The 19,140-nt window shown below is 47.9% G+C and overlaps 1 protein-coding gene and 1 long non-coding RNA gene across 3 annotated transcripts in view; one reads left to right on the forward strand and one right to left on the reverse strand.

The window, feature by feature from the left end:
• Positions 1 to 19,140, reverse strand: part of cacna1fb (calcium channel, voltage-dependent, L type, alpha 1F subunit) — a 245,620-nt gene that overhangs the window by 187,422 nt on the left and 39,058 nt on the right. The gene's annotated exons all lie outside the window — the stretch shown is intronic.
• On the forward strand, positions 9,044 to 11,805 carry LOC127913095 (uncharacterized). 2 transcript variants are annotated; one of them, XR_008084687.1, is made up of 3 exons: positions 9,044 to 9,268; positions 11,035 to 11,164; positions 11,263 to 11,805. It is a non-coding gene; the product is annotated as an uncharacterized LOC127913095 (long non-coding RNA). The 2 variants fall into 2 exon arrangements; XR_008084688.1 differs by lacking the exon at positions 9,044 to 9,268 and adding an exon at positions 9,585 to 9,822.

Below are 19,140 nucleotides of genomic sequence, written 5' to 3' on the forward strand. Positions count from 1 at the left end.
ACATTCCTGTAAAGATTAGAGAGGATCTCATGTTAAATACTGTTGAAGTCATCTGGCTACAGGTTCATCTGCCTCACCTAAAGTCCCTTCTGGTGGAAAGGCACACACCTGTCTATATAAGGTCCCACAGTTGACAGGTGAACGTCAAAGCAAAAACCAAGCCATGAGGTTGAAGGAATTATCTGTAGACCTCCGAGACAGGATTGTGTCGAGGCACAGATCTGGGGAAGGGTACCAAAACATTTCTGCAGCATTGAAGGTCCCCAAGAACACAGTGGCCTCCATCATTCTGCAGTATTGAAGGTCCCCAAGAACACAGTGGCCTCCATCATTCTGCAGTATTGAAGGTCCCCAAGAACACAGTGGCCTCCATCATTCTGCAGTATTGAAGGTCCCCAAGAACACAGTGGCCTCCATCATTCTGCAGCATTGAAGGTCCCCAAGAACACAGTGGCCTCCATCATTCTGCAGCATTGAAGGTCCCCAAGAACACAGTGGCCTCCATCATTCTGCAGCATTGAAGGTCCCCAAGAACACAGTGGCCTCCATCATTCTGCAGCATTGAAGGTCCCCAAGAACACAGTGGCCTCCATCATTCTGCAGCATTGAAGGTCCCCAAGAACACAGTGGCCTCCATCATTCTTAAACGGAAGAAGTTTGGAACCAACAAGACCGAGAGACATTTGGGTGATACCACCTTCCCAGATCTTGCAGATTTTGCGGTGAAGAGGCAGAGTCATTAGATCATGTATTTTGGTACTGTCCATATGTAGCTTGTTTTTTGGTCACAGGTCCGTGAATGGCGGAAGAATTGCAACATTTACCTGGAGCTAACCTTGCAGGTAACCAGGTGATCTGAAAAGTCATAGTCTTCTGTTATAATCTCCACCCGGCACCTGGCCACCCCACATAGCCTGGTTCCTCTCTAGGTTTATAATCTCCACCTGGCACAGCCAGAAGAGGACTGGCCACCCCACATTTTTTATTTTTTTTATTTTTTTTTATTTTTATTTAGCAGACGCTTTTATCCAAAGCGACTTACAGTCATGTGTGCATACATTCTACGTATGGGTGGTCCCAGCCAGAAGAGGACTGGCCACCCCACATAGCCTGGTTCCTCTCTAGGTTTATAATCTCCACCCGGCACAGTCAGGAGAGGACTGGCCACCCCACATAGCCTGGTTCCTCTCTAGGTTTATAATCTCCACCCGGCACAGCCAGAAGAGGACTGGCCACCCCACATAGCCTGGTTCCTCTCTAGGTTTATAATCTCCACCCGGCACAGCCAGAAGAGGACTGGCCACCCTACATAGCCTGGTTCCTAACTCTAGGTTTATAATCTCCACCCGGCACAGCCAAAGAGGACTCAGCCACCCAACATAGCCTGGTTCCTCTCTAGGTTTATAATCTCCACCCGGCACAGCCAGAAGAGGACTCAGGCCACCCCACTATAGCCAGGTTCCTCTCTAGGTTTATAATCTCCACCCGGCACAGCCAGAAGAGGACTGGCCACCCCACATAGCCTGGTTCCTCTCAGGTTTATAATCTCCACCCGGCACAGCCAGAAGAGGACTCAGAATACCCCACATATGCCTGGTTCCTCTCTAGATTTTTCTAATCTCCACCCGATGCACAGCCAAAGAGGACTGGCCACCCCACATAGCCTGGTTCCTCAGAATACTAACAAACTAGGTTTCTAATCTCCACCCGGCACAGCCAGAAGAGGACTGGCCACCCTACATGAGCCTGGTTCCTCTCTAGGTTTTTCTAATCTCCACCCGGCACAGCCAGAAGAGGACTGGCCACCCCACATAGCCTGGTTCCTCTCTAGGTTTCTAATCTCCACCCGGCACAGTCAGAAGAGGACTGGCTAACAACATAACCTGGTTCCTCTCAGGTTTCTAATCTCCATCCGGCACAGCCAGAATGAGGAATACCACCCAACATAGCCTGGTTCCTCTCTAGATGTTTCAGAATCTCCACCCGGCACAGCCAGAAGAGGACTGGCCACCCTAAATGCCTCAGGTTCCTCTCTAGGTTTCTAATCTCCTAACCTAGATGAGTCAGGAGAGGACTACCACCCCAAATGACCTGGTTCCTCTCTAGGTTTTTCTAATCTCCACCCGGCACAGCCAGAAGAGGACTCAGGCCACCCCACATAGCCTGGTTCCTAACTCTAGGTTTTTCTAATCTCCACCCGGCACAGTCAGAAGAGGACTGGCCACAACATAACCTGATGTTCCTCTCTAGGTTTCTAATGACTCCACCCGGCACAGCCAACTAGAGGACTCAGAATACCCAACTAATAGCCTGGTTCCTCTCTAAAGGTTTCTAATCTCCACCTAGATGACACAGAATACTAACAAAGATGGAATACTGGCCACCCCACATAGCCTGGTTCCTCTCTAGGTTTCTAATCTCCACCTAGATGCACAGTCAGGAGAGGACTGGCCACCCCTCATAGCCTGGTTCCTCTCTAGGTTTATAATCTCCACCCGGCACAGCCAGAAGAGGACTGGCCACCCCACATAGCCTGGTTCCTCTCTAGGTTTCTAATCTCCACCCGGCACAGTCAGGAGAGGACTGGCCACCCCTCATAGCCTGGTTCCTCTCTAGGTTTATAATCTCCACCCGGCACATCCAGAAGAGGACTGGCCACCCCTCATAGCCTGGTTCCTCTCTAAGGTTTATAATCTCCACTAACAACACAGCCAGAAGAGGACTGGCCACAAAAACTAACAAGCCTGGTTGACTCAGGTTTCTTCCTAGGTTATTGCCTTTCTAGGAGTTTTTCAACTAGCCAACCGTGCTTCTACACCTGCATTGCTTGCAGTTTGGGGTTTTAGGCTGGGTTTCTGTACAGCACTTTGAGATATCAGCTGATGTACGAAGGGCTATATAAATACATTTGATTTGATAGTCAATCGATCAATAATATAATAATACTTTTAGCAACAAACAAAACATACATTTATTGTGGGAATAGAAAGGTTCAGAACGTTTATGACAATCAGAGACAATGACTAACACCTGCCTCTGATTGGGAACCATATCAGGCCAAACATAGAAATAGACACACTAGACACACAGCATAGAATGCCCACCCGGCTCACGTCCTGACCAACACTAAAACAAGGAAAACACACAAGAACTAAGGTCAGAACGTGACAATGACAAGTAGAAATTCAACATGGATGGTGGGAAAGATGGGTTGAACGGAGCTGAAGATTACGAATACTAACAACTAATAACAACTAGATGACTCAGAATACTAACAACTAATAACAACTAGATGACTCAGAATACTAACAACTAATAACAACTAGATGACTCAGAATACTAACAACTAATAACAACTAGATGACTCAGAATACTAACAACTAAATGACTCAGAATACTAACAACTAATAACAACTAGATGACTCAGAATACTAACAACTAATAACAACTAGATGACTCAGAATACTAACATACTAATAACAACTAGATGACTCAGAAAATAACAACTAAATGACAGAATACTAATAACAACTAGATGACTCAGAATACTAACAACTAATAACAACTAGATGACTCAGAATACTAACAACTAATAACAACTAGATGACTCAGAATACTAACAACTAATAACAACTAGATGACTCAGAATACTAACAACTAATAACAACTAGATGACTCAGAATACTAACAACTAATAACAACTAGATGACTCAGAATACTAACAACTAATAACAACTAGATGACTCAGAATACTAACAACTAATAACAACTAGATGACTCAGAATACTAACAACTAAATGACTCAGAATACTAACAACTAAATGACTCAGAATACTAACAACTAATAACAACTAGATGACTCAGAAAACTAACAACTAAATGACTCAGAATACTAACAACTAATAACAACTAGATGACTCAGAATACTAACAACTAATAACAACTAAATGACTCAGAATACTAACAACTAGATGACTCAGAATACTAACAACTAATAACAACTAAATGACTCAGAAAACTAACAACTAAATGACTCAGAATACTAACAACTAATAACAACTAAATGACTCAGAATACTAACAACTAGATGACTCAGAATACTAACAACTAAATGACTCAGAATAACAACTAAATGACTAACAACATGAAAACTAACAACTAAATGACTCAGAATACTAACAACTAATAACAACTAAATGACTCAGAATACTAACAACTAATAACAACTAGATGACTCAGAAAACTAACAACTAAATGACTCAGAATACTAACAACTAATAACAACTAGATGACTCAGAAAACTAACAACTAAATGACTCAGAATACTAACAACTAATAACAACTAGATGACTCAGAATACTAACAACTAAATGACTCAGAATACTAACAACATGACTCAGAAACTAACAACTAGATGACTCAGAATACTAACAATTAAATGACTCAGAATACTAACAACTAAATGACTCAGAATACTAACAACTAAATGACTCAGAATACTAACAACTAATAACAACTAGATGACTCAGAATACTAACAACTAAATGACTCAGAATACTAACAACTAATAACAACTAAATGACTCAGAAAACTAACAACTAAATGACTCAGAATACTAACAACTAATAACAACTAAATGACTCAGAATACTAACAACTAATAACAACTAGATGACTCAGAAAACTAACAACTAAATGACTCAGAATACTAACAACATGACTCAGAATACTAACAACTAGATGACTCAGAAAACTAACAACTAAATGACTCAGAATACTAACAACTAAACAACTAGATGACTCAGAATACTAACAACTAAATGACTCAGAATACTAACAACTAATAACAACTAGATGACTCAGAATACTAACAATTAAATGACTCAGAATACTAACAACTAAATGACTCAGAATACTAACAACTAAATGACTCAGAATACTAACAACTAATAACAACTAGATGACTCAGAATACTAACAACTAAATTACTCAGAATACTAACAACTATATGACTCAGAATACTAACAACTAGATGACTCAGAAATACTAACAGAATACTATATGACTCAGAATACTAACAACTAGATGACTCAGAATACTAACAACTATATGACTCAGAATACTAACAACTATATGACTCAGAATACTAACAACTAATAACAACTAGATGACTCAGAATACTAACAACTAAATTACTCAGAATACTAACAACTATATGACTCAGAATACTAACAACTAGATGACTCAGAATACTAACAACTAGATGACTCAGAATACTAACAACTAGATGACTCAGAATACAAACAACTAGATGTGTCACGTTCTGACCTTTATTTCCTGTGTTTTGTATTTAGTTAGTATGGTCAGGGCGTGAGTTGGGTGGGCAGTCTATGTTTGTTTTTCTAGGTTTTGGGTATTTCTTTGTTTTCGGCCTAGTATGGTTCTCAATCAGAGGCAGGTGTCATTAGTTGTCTCTGATTGAGAATCATACTTAGGTAGCCTGGGTTTCACTGTGTGTTTGTGGGTGATTGTTCCTGTCTCTGTGTTTGCACCAGATAGGACTGTTTTAGGTTTGCTCACGTTTGTTGTTTTTGTTAGTTATCTCATGTGTAGTTTCTTTATAAATTAAAGAACATGAATAACCACCATGCTGCTTTTTGGTCCACTTCTCTTTCACCAGAAAACCCTTACAGAATCACCCACCAACCAAGGACCAAGCGGCGTGGTAAACAGAGGCAACAGCAGCAGCAGGAGAAGCGACAGGTGCAGCAAAGCAGCAGCAGCAGCAGCAAAGGCAGCAGCAGGAGAAGCAACAGAGGCAGCAGCAACAGAGGCAGCAGCAACAGAGGCAGCAGCAACAGAGGCAGCAGCAACAGAGGCAGCAGCAACAGAGGCAGCAGCAACAGCAGCAGGAGCAGCAGCAGCAGCAGTGGGAGAGGCTGCACTATTTGGATAAATGGACTTGGGAGGAGATCCTTGACGGGAAAGGACCCTGGGCAGAGCCAGGGAATATTGCCGCCCCAAAGCCGAGCTGGAGGCAGCGAAGGCAGAGAGGCGGCATTATGAGGAGCTAGCACGGCAGAGCGGCTGGAAGCCCGAGACGCACCCCCAAAATTTTCTTGGGGGCACAGGGAGAGTGTGGCAGAGTCAGGAGCCAGACCTGAGCCAACTCCCCTGTTTACCGAAAGGAGCCATGGATGTTATCCGAGCTGTCGGCGAAGCTGAGGGCTGAGTCTGAGAGGGTCGAGGAGTTATTGGACAGAATGGAGGAGAGTGAACGGATGGGAGATGAGGAGACACTCGAGGAGGTGTTAATAGAATTGGGGGAGTGCGAAGAGAGAGAGCAGTTGATTTGGCGTAGTATGCAAGGCATTCGCCCTGAGGTGTGTGTCCCCAGCCCGGTACCACCAGTGCCGGCACCCCGCACCAGGCTGTCTCTCCGTCCCATCAACACAGGTGTTCCCTCCTGTCCGGCGCTGCCGGAGCGTCCCGACTGTCCGGCGCCGCTGCCGGAGCCTCCCGCCTGTCCGGCGCCTCTGCCGGAGCGTCCCGCCTGTCCGGCGCCGCTGCCGGAGCGTCCCGCCTGTCCGGCGCCGCTGCCGGAGCGTCCCGAAATAGATCGTTGAGATTAGAGGAAGGACAGGAGCAAAAACAAAACAAAATACATAACTATTAAAATAGACTGTAATGTCTGCAAAATGTATATCGTTTGTCTAAGCAGGAAGTAGAAGCCTAAGTGTTTGTTGTTCATTGGTTTACTCCGATTAGGGGAGTGGTGGAAAATAATAAAGGAACATTTATTTATATGTATGTATGTGTATAGCATCATGCTGTGGGGATGTTTTTCAGCGGCAGGGACTGGGAGACTAGTCAGGATGGAGGGAAAGATGAACGGAGCAAAGACAGGACCACAGACTGGGGTGAAGGTTCACCTTCCAACAGGACAACGACCCTAAGCACACAGCCAAGACAACGCAGGAGTGGCTTTGTGACACCGTCGTGGTATCGGCTTGAGGGGGAATATATATACTGCTGTAACTATAACCGAAGAGAAGTCTCTCGGGAGGTAATTACAGTCAACATTTGATTGTGAGGTCGGGTTAACAAAAGGACTTGTTATCTCAATCACACCATGAGCAGATAATCATGAAACATACACCTCCACCTTTCTTCTTCCCAAGGAGGTCTTTATTCCTGTGTGTCTGTGTGATGAACTGTGAATCCAGATGGATGTATGATGGGGACAGTAAATCTGGAGAGAGCCATGATTCTGTGAAACAGAGTATGTTACAGTCCCTGATGTCGCTCTGGAAAGAGATCCTCGCCCTGAGCTCGTCTACTTTATTGTCCAGGGACTGAACAATAGCGAGTAATATACTCGGAAGCACGGTGGATGGTCCTGAGTCGGACTAGAAGTGCACTCCAAATACCTCTTCTCCGCCAGCAGCATCTTGAAGCAGTCTCTGGGAGGTCTCTGGGAGGTACAGATAGTCTCTGGGAGGTACAGATAGTCTCTGGGAGGTCTCTGGGAGGTACAGATAGTCTCTGGGAGGTACAGATAGTCTCTGGGAGGTCTCTGGGAGGTACAGATAGTCTCTGGGAGGTCTCTGGGAGGTACAGATAGTCTCTGGGAGGTACAGATAGTCTCTGGGAGGTCTCTGGGAGGTACAGATAGTCTCTGGGAGGTCTCTGGGAGGTACAGATAGTCTCTGGGATAAATATAACTGCCCTGGGGTGTACAAACAAAGGATCCAATGCTGGAAAGTCGTATCTCTGGTCGTAATGCTGGTGAGCTACCGCCGCTCTGATATCCAAAAGCTATTTCTGGTACTATGTAGTAATACAAAAGTCTTCATGGGATAATAATGTACGAAATAACACACAAAAAAAAACAACTAAATACTGCAAAGTTGCTTTGGAAGCAGAGCTGTCTTGTCGGCACCATCTAGACTGAAATGTTTTCCAACAATGCAGACTTAAAAAAAATAATAACAAGAAAAAATATATTTGACTTATGGTATCATATCAATATTTAATTATTGTTGTTTTCAAAAAAACAGATTGTTTGTTTTTCATTTCAATTACAAAACAAAATGTTTTGGAATAATTCACGGTTCTTGGCATTGTGAGACCCTCCGTGGCTTCGTAAAACCATCTGTGGCCAAAGTCAGTCTCACGAAGCCACGGACAGTCCTTAATAGAATAATTCACCGATCATGGATTTGTGAGAACGTCCATTGCAAAAAAAATAGCCAAAGACATTGTCAAAAAAACCTGGACATTCTCAAAGCCAAGGACGGTGAATTAATCTAATAAATTTGTTTCGTAAACAAAATGAAAAAACAAACTTTTATTTTTAAACAACCATTTTTAAATAGGAGGTGGGGTCAGAAGCATGATATCTTCTCTCTATTAGGTTCTTGTGTCAAGACAATAGAAGGCATTCTCAACAAGCAAGATACATCAGCCGTTGACATACGGGCAGCAGGGTAGCCTAGTGGTTAGAGTGTAGAGGCGGCAGGGTAGCCTAGTGGTTAGAGTGTAGAGGCGGCAGGTAGCCTAGTGGTTAGAGTGTAGAGGCGGCAGGTAGCCTAGTGGTTAGAGTGTAGAGGCGGCAGGTAGCCTAGTGGTTAGAGCGTAGAGGCGGCAGGTAGTCTAGTGGTTAGAGTGTAGAGGCGGCAGGGTAGCCTAGTGGTTAGAGCGTAGAGGCGGCAGGTAGCCTAGTGGTTAGAGTGTAGAGGCGGCAGGTAGCCTAGTGGTTAGAGCGTAGAGGCGGCAGGTAGCCTAGTGGTTAGAGTGTAGAGGCGGCAGGTAGCCTAGTGGTTAGAGCATAGAGGCGGCAGGGTAGCCTAGTGGTTAGAGTGTAGAGGCGGCAGGTAGACTAGTGGTTAGAGTGTAGGGGTGGCAGGTAGCCTAGTGGTTAGAGTGTAGAGGTGGCAGGGTAGCCTAGTGGTTAGAGTGTAGAGGTGGCAGGGTAGCCTAGTGGTTAGAGTGTAGAGGTGGCAGGGTAGCCTAGTGGTTAGAGCATAGAGGCGGCAGGTAGCCTAGTGGTTAGAGTGTAGAGGTGGCAGGGTAGCCTAGTGGTTAGAGTGTAGAGGCGGCAGGTAGCCTAGTGGTTAGAGTGTAGAGGCGGCAGGGTAGCCTAGTGGTTAGAGTGTAGAGGCGGCAGGGTAGCCTAGTGGTTAGAGCGTAGAGGCGGCAGGGTAGCCTAGTGGTTAGAGTGTAGAGGCGGCAGGGTAGCCTAGTGGTTAGAGCGTAGAGGCGGCAGGGTAGCCTAGTGGTTAGAGTGTAGAGGAGGCAGGTAGCCTAGTGGTTAGAGCGTAGAGGAGGCAGGTCGCCTAGTGGTTAGAGTGTAGAGGCGGCAGGGTAGCCTAGTGGTTAGAGTGTAGAGGAGGCAGGGTAGCCTAGTGGTTAGAGCGTAGAGGCGGCAGGTAGCCTAGTGGTTAGAGTGTAGAGGAGGCAGGGTAGCCTAGTGGTTAGAGTGTAGAGGCGGCAGGTAGCCTAGTGGTTAGAGGGTAGAGGCGGCAGGGTAGCCTAGTGGTTAGAGCGTGGAGGCGGCAGGGTAGCCTAGTGGTTAGAGCATAGAGGCGGCAGGTAGCCTAGTGGTTAGAGTGTAGAGGCGGCAGGGTAGCCTAGTGGTTAGAGTGTAGAGGCGGCAGGTAGCCTAGTGGTTAGAGTGTAGAGGCGGCAGGGTAGCCTAGTGGTTAGAGCATAGAGGCGGCAGGTAGCCTAGTGGTTAGAGTGTAGAGGCGGCAGGGTAGCCTAGTGGTTAGAGTGTAGAGGCGGCAGGGTAGCCTAGTGGTTAGAGCGTAGAGGCGGCAGGGTAGCCTAGTGGTTAGAGTGTAGAGGCGGCAGGGTAGCCTAGTGGTTAGAGCGTAGAGGCGGCAGGTAGCCTAGTGGTTAGAGTGTAGAGGCGGCAGGGTAGCCTAGTGGTTAGAGCGTAGAGGCGGCAGGTAGCCTAGTGGTTAGAGTGTAGAGGCGGCAGGGTAGCCTAGTGGTTAGAGTGTAGAGGCGGCAGGGTAGCCTAGTGGTTAGAGCGTAGAGGCGGCAGGTAGCCTAGTGGTTAGAGTGTAGAGGCGGCAGGGTAGCCTAGTGGTTAGAGTGTAGAGGCGGCAGGGTAGCCTAGTGGTTAGAGTGTAGAGGCGGCAGGTAGCCTAGTGGTTAGAGTGTAGAGGCGGCAGGGTAGCCTAGTGGTTAGAGTGTAGAGGCGGCAGGGTAGCCTAGTGGTTAGAGTGTAGAGGCGGCAGGGTAGCCTAGTGGTTAGAGTGTAGAGGTGGCAGGGTGGCCTAGTGGTTAGAGTGTAGAGGCGGCAGGTAGCCTAGTGGTTAGAGTGTATAGGTGGCAGGGTAGCCTAGTGGTTAGAGTGTAGAGGTGGCAGGGTAGCCTAGTGGTTAGAGTGTAGAGGAGGCAGGGTAGCCTAGTGGTTAGAGTGTAGAGGTGGCAGGGTGGCCTAGTGGTTAGAGTGTAGAGGTGGCAGGTAGCCTAGTGGTTAGAGTGTAGAGGTGGCAGGGTAGCCTAGTGGTTAGAGTGTAGAGGTGGCAGGGTAGCCTAGTGGTTAGAGTGTAGAGGCGGCAGGGTAGCCTAGTGGTTAGAGTGTAGAGGAGGCAGGGTAGCCTAGTGGTTAGAGTGTAGAGGAGGCAGGGTAGCCTTAGTGGTTAGAGTGTAGAGGCGGCAGGTAGCCTAGTGGTTAGAGTGTAGAGGTGGCAGGGTAGTCTAGTGGTTAGAGTGTAGGGGTGGCAGGGTAGCCTAGTGGTTAGAGTGTAGAGGTGGCAGGGTAGCCTAGTGGTTAGAGTGTAGAGGCGGCAGGTAGCCTAGTGGTTAGAGTGTAGAGGTGGCAGGTAGCCTAGTGGTTAGAGTGTAGAGGAGGCAGGGTAGCCTAGTGGTTAGAGTGTAGAGGAGGCAGGGTAGCCTAGTGGTTAGAGTGTAGAGGAGGCAGGGTAGCCTAGTGGTTAGAGTGTAGAGGCGGCAGGGTAGCCTAGTGGTTAGAGCGTAGGGGCGGCAGGGTAGCCTAGTGGTTAGAGCGTAGAGGCGGCAGGTAGCCTAGTGGTTAGAGCGTAGAGGCGGCAGGGTAGCCTAGTGGTTAGAGCGTAGAGGCGGCAGGTAGCCTAGTGGTTAGAGCGTAGAGGCGGCAGGTAGCCTAGTGGTTAGAGCGTAGAGGCGGCAGGGTAGCCTAGTGGTTAGAGTGTAGAGGCGGCAGGGTAGCCTAGTGGTTAGAGTGTAGAGGCGGCAGGGTAGCCTAGTGGTTAGAGCGTAGAGGCGGTAGGTAGCCTAGTGGTTAGAGTGTAGAGGCGGCAGGGTAGCCTAGTGGTTAGAGCGTAGAGGCGGCAGGGTAGCCTAGTGGTTAGAGTGTAGAGGCGGCAGGGTAGCCTAGTGGTTAGAGCGTAGAGGCGGCAGGTAGCCTAGTGGTTAGAGTGTAGAGGAGGCAGGTAGCCTAGTGGTTAGAGTGTAGAGGCGGCAGGTAGCCTAGTGGTTAGAGCGTAGAGGTGGCAGGTAGCCTAGTGGTTAGAGCGTAGAGGCGGCAGGTAGCCTAGTGGTTAGAGTGTAGGGGCGGCAGGGTAGCCTAGTGGTTAGAGTGTAGAGGCGGCAGGTAGCCTAGTGGTTAGAGTGTAGAGGAGGCAGGGTAGCCTAGTGGTTAGAGTGTAGAGGCGGCAGGTAGCCTAGTGGTTAGAGTGTAGAGGAGGCAGGGTAGCCTAGTGGTTAGAGTGTAGAGGCGGCAGGTAGCCTAGTGGTTAGAGTGTAGAGGAGGCAGGGTAGCCTAGTGGTTAGAGTGGAGGGGCGGCAGGGTAGCCTAGTGGTTAGAGCATAGAGGCGGCAGGTAGCCTAGTGGTTAGAGTGTAGGGGAGGCAGGTAGCCTAGTGGTTAGAGCGTAGAGGCGGCAGGTAGCCTAGTGGTTAGAGTGTAGAGGCGGCAGGGTAGCCTAGTGGTTAGAGTGTAGAGGCGGCAGGGTAGCCTAGTGGTTAGAGCGTAGAGGCGGCAGGGTAGCCTAGTGGTTAGAGTGTAGAGGTGGCAGGGTAGCCTAGTGGTTAGAGTGTAGAGGAGGCAGGTAGCCTAGTGGTTAGAGCGTAGAGGAGGCAGGTCGCCTAGTGGTTAGAGTGTAGAGGCGGCAGGGTAGCCTAGTGGTTAGAGTGTAGAGGCGGCAGGAAAGCCTAGTGGTTAGAGTGTAGAGGCGGCAGGTAGCCTAGTGGTTAGAGTGTAGAGGCGGCAGGGTAGCCTAGTGGTTAGAGTGTAGAGGCGGCAGGGTAGCCTAGTGGTTAGAGTGTAGAGGATGCAGGTAGCCTAGTGGTTAGAGTGTAGAGGCGGCAGGGTAGCCTAGTGGTTAGAGTGTAGGGGAGGCAGGTAGCCTAGTGGTTAGAGTGTAGAGGCGGCAGGGTAGCCTAGTAGTTAGAGTGTAGAGGAGGCACGTAGCCTAGTGGTTAGAGTGTAGAGGCGGCAGGGTAGCCTAGTGGTAGTTAGAGGGTAGTAGAGGATGTAGAGGATGCAGGTAGCCTAGTGATTAGAGTGTAGAGGCGGCAGGGTAGCCTAGTGGTTAGAGTGTAGGGAGGCAGGTAGCCTAGTGGTTAGAGTGTAGAGGCGGCAGGGTAGCCTAGTAGTTAGAGTGTAGAGGAGGCACGTAGCCTAGTGGTTAGAGTGTAGGGGCGGCAGGGTAGCCTAGTGGTTAGAGCGTAGGGGCGGCAGGGTAGCCTAGTGGTTAGAGCGTAGGGGCGGCAGGGTAGCCTAGTGGTTAGAGCGTAGGGGCGGCAGGGTAGCCTAGTGGTTAGAGCGTAGGGGCGGCAGGGTAACCTAGTGGTTAGAGCGTAGAGGCGGCAGGGTAGCCTAGTGTTTAGAGCGTAGAGGAGGCAGGTCGCCTAGTGGTTAGAGTGTAGAGGCGGCAGGAAAGCCTAGTGGTTAGAGTGTAGAGGCGGCAGGTAGCCTAGTGGTTAGAGTGTAGAGGCGGCAGGGTAGCCTAGTGGTTAGAGTGTAGAGGCGGCAGGGTAGCCTAGTGGTTAGAGTGTGGAGGCGGCAGGGTAGCCTAGTAGTTAGAGTGTAGAGGATGCAGGTAGCCTAGTGGTTAGAGTGTAGAGGCGGCAGGATAGCCTAGTGGTTAGAGTGTAGAGGCGGCAGGTAGCCTAGTGGTTAGAGTGTAGAGGCGGCAGGGTAGCCTAGTGGTTAGAGTGTAGAGGTGGCAGGGTAGCCTAGTGGTTAGAGCGTAGAGGAGGCACGTAGCCTAGTGGTTAGAGTGTAGGGGCGGCAGGGTAGCCTAGTGGTTAGAGCGTAGGGGCGGCAGGGTAGCCTAGTGGTTAGAGCGTAGGGGCGGCAGGGTAACCTAGTGGTTAGAGCGTTGGACTAGTAACCGAAAGGTTGCAAGATCGAATCCCTGAGCTGACAAGGCAAAAATCTGTTGTTAACTGCCCCTGAATAAGGCAGTTAACCTGTTGTTCCTAGGCTGTCATTGTACATAATAATTTGTTCTTAATCTTGCTTGGTTAAAATTATCTTTTTTTTAAATTGAATCACAGGATGTCTGAATAGTTCAGTGTAGTGTGTCTTTGGTAGGCTCAACGGAGAGCTCTTTGAATATGGCGATGGATAGCCTACTTGAACAAGATAAATAAAGTATATAGGTATGTCAATCATGGAAAAAGACACACACATGTGAAGCTGCTCAACCAGGTAAATTGGGGGAAAATCTTTTTTATTTTATTTATGTTTACGCGGTTCACTGGCACGTCTCTTATTCCGAGGGGACCGCCACGGCTGCGTCGCGGCTGGATAGGCTGCTCTCAAAATCCACGTCATTACCAACTGCGTCACCGTTAAAACCAGCGTTTTGGTCGCTCTTATTAAATATCTGCAGTTGCACTGACCGAAATGAGCACATTGGCACATGGCACATGTTTTAAAAGACTCACCTCAAATATATCCAACCCTCCCATCCCAGCCTCAGCCTCAGCCTCAGCCCTAGACCCAGTCCCAGTCCCTGTCCCAGCCTCAGCCCTAGACCCAGTCCCAGTCCCTGTCCCAGCCTCAGCCCTAGACCCAGTCCCAATCCCTGTCCCAGCCTCAGCCCCTGCCAGTCCCAGCCTCAGCCCCTGCCAGTCCCAGTCCCAGTCTCAGCCCTAGACCCAGTCCCAATCCCTGTCCCAGCCTAAGCTCCTGCCAGTCCCAGCCTCAGCCCTAGACCCAGTCCCAGTCCCTGTCCCAGCCCCAGCACCAGCCTCAGCCCTAGACCCAGTCCCAATCCCTGTCCCACCCAGCCTCAGCCCCTGCCAGCCTCAGCCCTAGACCCAGTCCCAGTCCCTGTCCCAGTTCCTGTCCCAGCCCCTGTCCCAGCCTCAGCCCCTCCCAGTCCCAGCCTCAGCCTCAGCCCTAGACCCAGTCCCAGTCCCTGTCCCAGCCCCAGTCCCAGCCTCAGCCCCTGCCAGTCTCAGCCCCAGCCCTAACCTCTGCCCCTACACTATCCAAATGTGTTTTTACTACTCATCACACACACTATTGTGAGGAGAGGGGGAGGGGAGAAAGAGAGAGCAAAATAGCACGAAAGAGTGAGGGGGTAGGGATGGAGGGATGGAGAGAGTGAAGGGGGGAGGAGACAGGGAGGAGAGAGAGTAAGCTGCTTATCAGGACATAGAGCATTTAGAGCTGTCAAACGAACAAAAAGTCTCTGTCTCTCTGTCAAACGACCAGGCAGTCTCTCTGTATCTCTATCAAATGAACAGAGTCTCTCTGCGAAACGAACAGACAGTCTCTCTCTCCCTCTTCCAAAGAAACAGACAGTCTCTGTCTCTCTGACAAACGAACAGACAGTCTCTCTGTCAAACGAACAGACAATCTGTCTCTGTGCCAAATGAATAGACAGTCTGTCTCTCTGCCAAATGAACAGACATTCTCTGTCTCTGTCAAATGAAAAGACAGTAACTCTGACAAATAAACAGACAGTATCTCTTTCTCTCTTTTAAACAAACAAACAGTCTCTCTGTCTCTAAGTCAAACAAACAGACAGTCCCTCTGTCAAACAAACAGACAGTCCCTCTGCCAAACAGACAGTCCCTCTGCCAAACAAACAGACAGTCCCTCTGCCAAACAGACAGTCCCTCTGTCAAACAAACAGACAGTCCCTCTGCCAAACAAACAGACAGTCCCTCTGCCAAACAAACAGACAGTCCCTCTGTCAAACAAACAGACAGTCCCTCTGCCAAACAAACAGAAAGTCCCTCTGTCAAACAAACAGACAGTCCCTCTGCCAAACAAACAGACAGTCCCTCTGCCAAACAAACAGAAAGTCCCTCTGTCAAACAAACAGACAGTCCCTCTGCCAAACAGACAGACAGTCCCTCTGTCAAACAAACAGACAGTCCCTCTGCCAAACAGACAGACAGTCCCTCTGTCAAACAAACAGACAGTCCCTCTGCCAAACAGACAGTCCCTCTGCCAAACAGACAGTCCCTCTGCCAAACAGACAGTCCCTCTTCCAAACAAACAGACAGTCCCTCTGCCAAACAAACAGACAGTCCCTCTGTCAAACAAACAGACAGTCCCTCTGCCAAACAAATAGACAGTCCCTCTGCCAAACAAACAGACAGTCCCTCTGCCAAACAGACAGACAGTCCCTCTGCCAAACAAACAGACAGTCCCTCTGCCAAACAGACAGTCCCTCTGCCAAACAGACAGTCCCTCTTCCAAACAAACAGACAGTCCCTCTGCCAAACAAACAGACAGTCCCTCTGTCAAACAAACAGACAGTCCCTCTGCCAAACAAATAGACAGTCCCTCTGCCAAACAAACAGACAGTCCCTCTGCCAAACAGACAGACAGTCCCTCTGCCAAACAAACAGACAGTCCCTCTGCCAAACAGACAGACAGTCCCTCTTCCAAACAAACAGAAAGTCCCTCTGTCAAACAAACAGACAGTCCCTCTGCCAAACAAACAGACAGTCCCTCTGCCAAACAGACAGTCCCTCTGCCAAACAAACAGACAGTCCCTCTGCCAAACAAACAGACAGTCCCTCTGCCAAACAGACAGACAGTCCCTCTGCCAAACAGAAAGTCCCTCTGTCAAACAAACAGACAGTCCCTCTGCCAAACAGACAGACAGTCCCTCTGTCAAACTCTGTCCCTCTGTCATAATAATATATATTCATTAATTCTTGAAGAATATACTTTTTTAGTTCAACTGTCACACCCCATCCAAACCCAATATATAAGGCTTGTTTTATTAAATGTAAACAAACACTGTATAGCCTCAAAACATGTTTAAATGATAAAATTGATATCATGGATGGTCAGGTCTCGCATGCACAGTTCAGTCTATGAATTTGAGAGTGGTCACATTTCTCCAAGGCCACATCCCTTGTCACCAAAACAGAGGCGGATGACTGCTTTGTTAGTCTTTTCAAATGGCACCTGTTTATCTATTTATTTCTATGTACTGCAGATACTTCATTGTAATTCAGCCAGCATCACTTAGAATACAATTACCTTTAAGGTCAACCAGCTCAGACGGACCACAACAAGGCTTGGACATGCATTCTAATTGGTGTGATGTAGTTAGTTGTTTGTTGTTGGGGTCTTTATAAGCAGGATCTGTCTGGTTGTTAGGGTCTTTATAAGCAGGATCTGTCTGGTTGTTAGGGTCTTTATAAGCAGGATCCGTCTGGTTGTTAGGGTCTTTATAAGCAGGATCTGTCTGGTTGTTAGGGTCTTTATAAGCAGGATCCGTCTGGTTGTTAGGGTCTTTATAAGCAGGATCTGTCTGGTTGTTAGGGTCTTTATAAGCAGGATCTGTCTGGTTGTTGGGTCTTTAAGCAGGATCTGTCTGGTTGTTGGGGTCTTTAAGCAGGATCTGTCTGGTTGTTGGGGTCTTTAAGCAGGATCTGTCTGGTTGTTAGGGTCTTTATGCAGGATCTGTCTTGTTGTTGGGGTCTTTAAGCAGGATCTGTCTGGTTGTTGGGGTCTTTAAGCAGGATCTGTCTGGTTGTTGGGGTCTTTAAGCAGGATCTGTCTGGTTGTTAGGGTCTTTATGCACGATCTGTCTGGTTGTTAGGGTCTTTATGCAGGATCTGTCTGGTTGTTGGGGTCTTTAAGCAGGATCTGTCTGGTTGTTAGGGTCTTTATAAGCAGGATCTGTCTGGTTGTTAGGGTCTTTATACAGGATCTGTCTGGTTGTTAGGGTCTTTATAAGCAGGATCTGTCTGGTTCATGGGTCTTTAAGCAGGACCTGTCTGGTTGTTGGAGTCTTGAAGCAGGATCTGTCTGGTTGTTAGGGTCTTTATGCAGGATCTGTCTGGTTGTTGGGGTCTTTAAGCAGGATCTGTCTGGTTGTTGGGGTCTTTATAAGCAGGATCCGTCTGGTTGTTAGGGTCTTTATAAGCAGGATCTGTCTGGTTGTTAGGGTCTTTATAAGCAGGATCCGTCTGGTTGTTAGGGTCTTTATAAGCAGGATCCGTCTGGTTCTTAGGGTCTTTATAAGCAGGATCTGTCTGGTTGTTAGGGTCTTTATGCAGGATCTGTCTGGTTGTTGTGTCTTTAAGCAGGATCTGTCTGGTTGTTAGGGTCTTTATAAGCAGGATCTGTCTTGTTGTTAGGGTCTTTATGCAGGATCTGTCTGGTTGTTGGGTCTTTATAAGCAGGATCTGTCTGGTTGTTGGGGTCTTTAAGCAGGATATGTCTGGTTGTTGGGGTCTTTAAGCAGGATCTTTCTGGTTGTTGGGGTCTTTAAGCAGGATATGTCTGGTTGTTGGAGTCTTTAAGCAGGATATGTCTGGTTGTTAGGGTCTTTATGCAGGATCTGTCTGGTTGTTAGGGTCTTTATGCAGGATCTGTCTGGTTGTTGGGGTCTTTAAGCAGGATCTGTCTGGTTGTTAGGGTCTTTATGCAGGATCTGTCTGGTTGTTAGGTCTTTAAGCAGGATCTGTCTGGTTGTTAGGGTCTTTATGCAGGATCAGTCTTGTTGTTGGGTCTTTAAGCAGGATCTGTCTGGTTGTTAGGGTCTTTAAGCAGGATATGTCTGGTTGTTGGGGTCTTTAAGCAGAATCTGTCTGGTTGTTAGGGTCTTTAAGCAGGATCTGTCTGGTTGTTGGGGTCTTTAAGCAGGATCTGTCTGGTTGTTGGGGTCTTTAAGCAGGATCTGTCTGGTTGTTAGGGTCTTTATGCAGGATCTATCTGGTTGTTAGGGTCTTTACGCAGGATCTGTCTGGTTGTTAGGGTCTTTATGCAGGATCTGTCTGGTTGTTAGGGTCTTTATAAGCAGGATCTGTCTGGTTGTTGGGGTCTTTAAGCAGGATCTGTCTGGTTGTTAGGGTCTTTATGCAGGATCTGTCTGGTTGTTAGGGTCTTTATGCAGGATCTGTCTGGTTGTTAGGGTCTTTATGCAGGATCTGTCTGGTTGTTGGGGTCTTTAAGCAGGATATGTCTGGTTGTTGGGGTCTTTAAGCAGGATATGTCTGGCTGTTGGGGTCTTTATAAGCAGGATCTGTCTGGTTGTTGGGGTCTTTAAGCAGGATCTGTCTGGTTGTTAGGGTCTTTATGCAGGATCTGTCTGGTTGTTAGGGTCTTTATGAGCAGGATCTGTCTGGTTGTTGGGTCTTTAAGCAGGATCTGTCTGGTTGTTGGGGTCTTTAAGGAGGATCTGTCTGGTTGTTGGGGTCTTTAAGCAGGATCTGTCTGGTTGTTAGGGTCTTTATGCAGGATCTGTTTGGTTGTTGGGGTCTTTATGCAGGATCTGTCTGGTTGTTAGGGTCTTTATGCAGGATCTGTCTGGTTGTTGGGGTCTTTAAGAAGGATCTGTCTGGTTGTTGGGGTCTTTAAACAGGATCTGTCTGGTTGTTGGGGTCTTTAAGCAGGATCTGTCTGGTTGTTAGGGTCTTCATGCAGGATCTGTCTGGTTGTTGGGGTCTTTAAGCAGGATCTGTCTGGTTGTTGGGGTCTTTAAGCAGGATCTGTCTGGTTGTTGGGGTCTTTATAAGCAGGATCCGTCTGGTTGTTAGGGTCTTTATAAGCAGGATCTGTCTGGTTGTTAGGGTCTTTATGCAGGATCTGTCTGGTTGTTGGGTCTTTAAGCAGGATCTGTCTGGTTGTTAGGGTTTTTATAAGCAGGATCTGTCTGGTTGTTAGGGTCTTTATGCAGGATCTGTCTGGTTGTTGGGGTCTTTAAGCAGGATCTGTC

The sequence above is a fragment of the Oncorhynchus keta genome, chromosome 28, assembly GCF_023373465.1.
Source record: "Oncorhynchus keta strain PuntledgeMale-10-30-2019 chromosome 28, Oket_V2, whole genome shotgun sequence".
Classification (NCBI taxonomy): domain Eukaryota; kingdom Metazoa; phylum Chordata; class Actinopteri; order Salmoniformes; family Salmonidae; genus Oncorhynchus; species Oncorhynchus keta.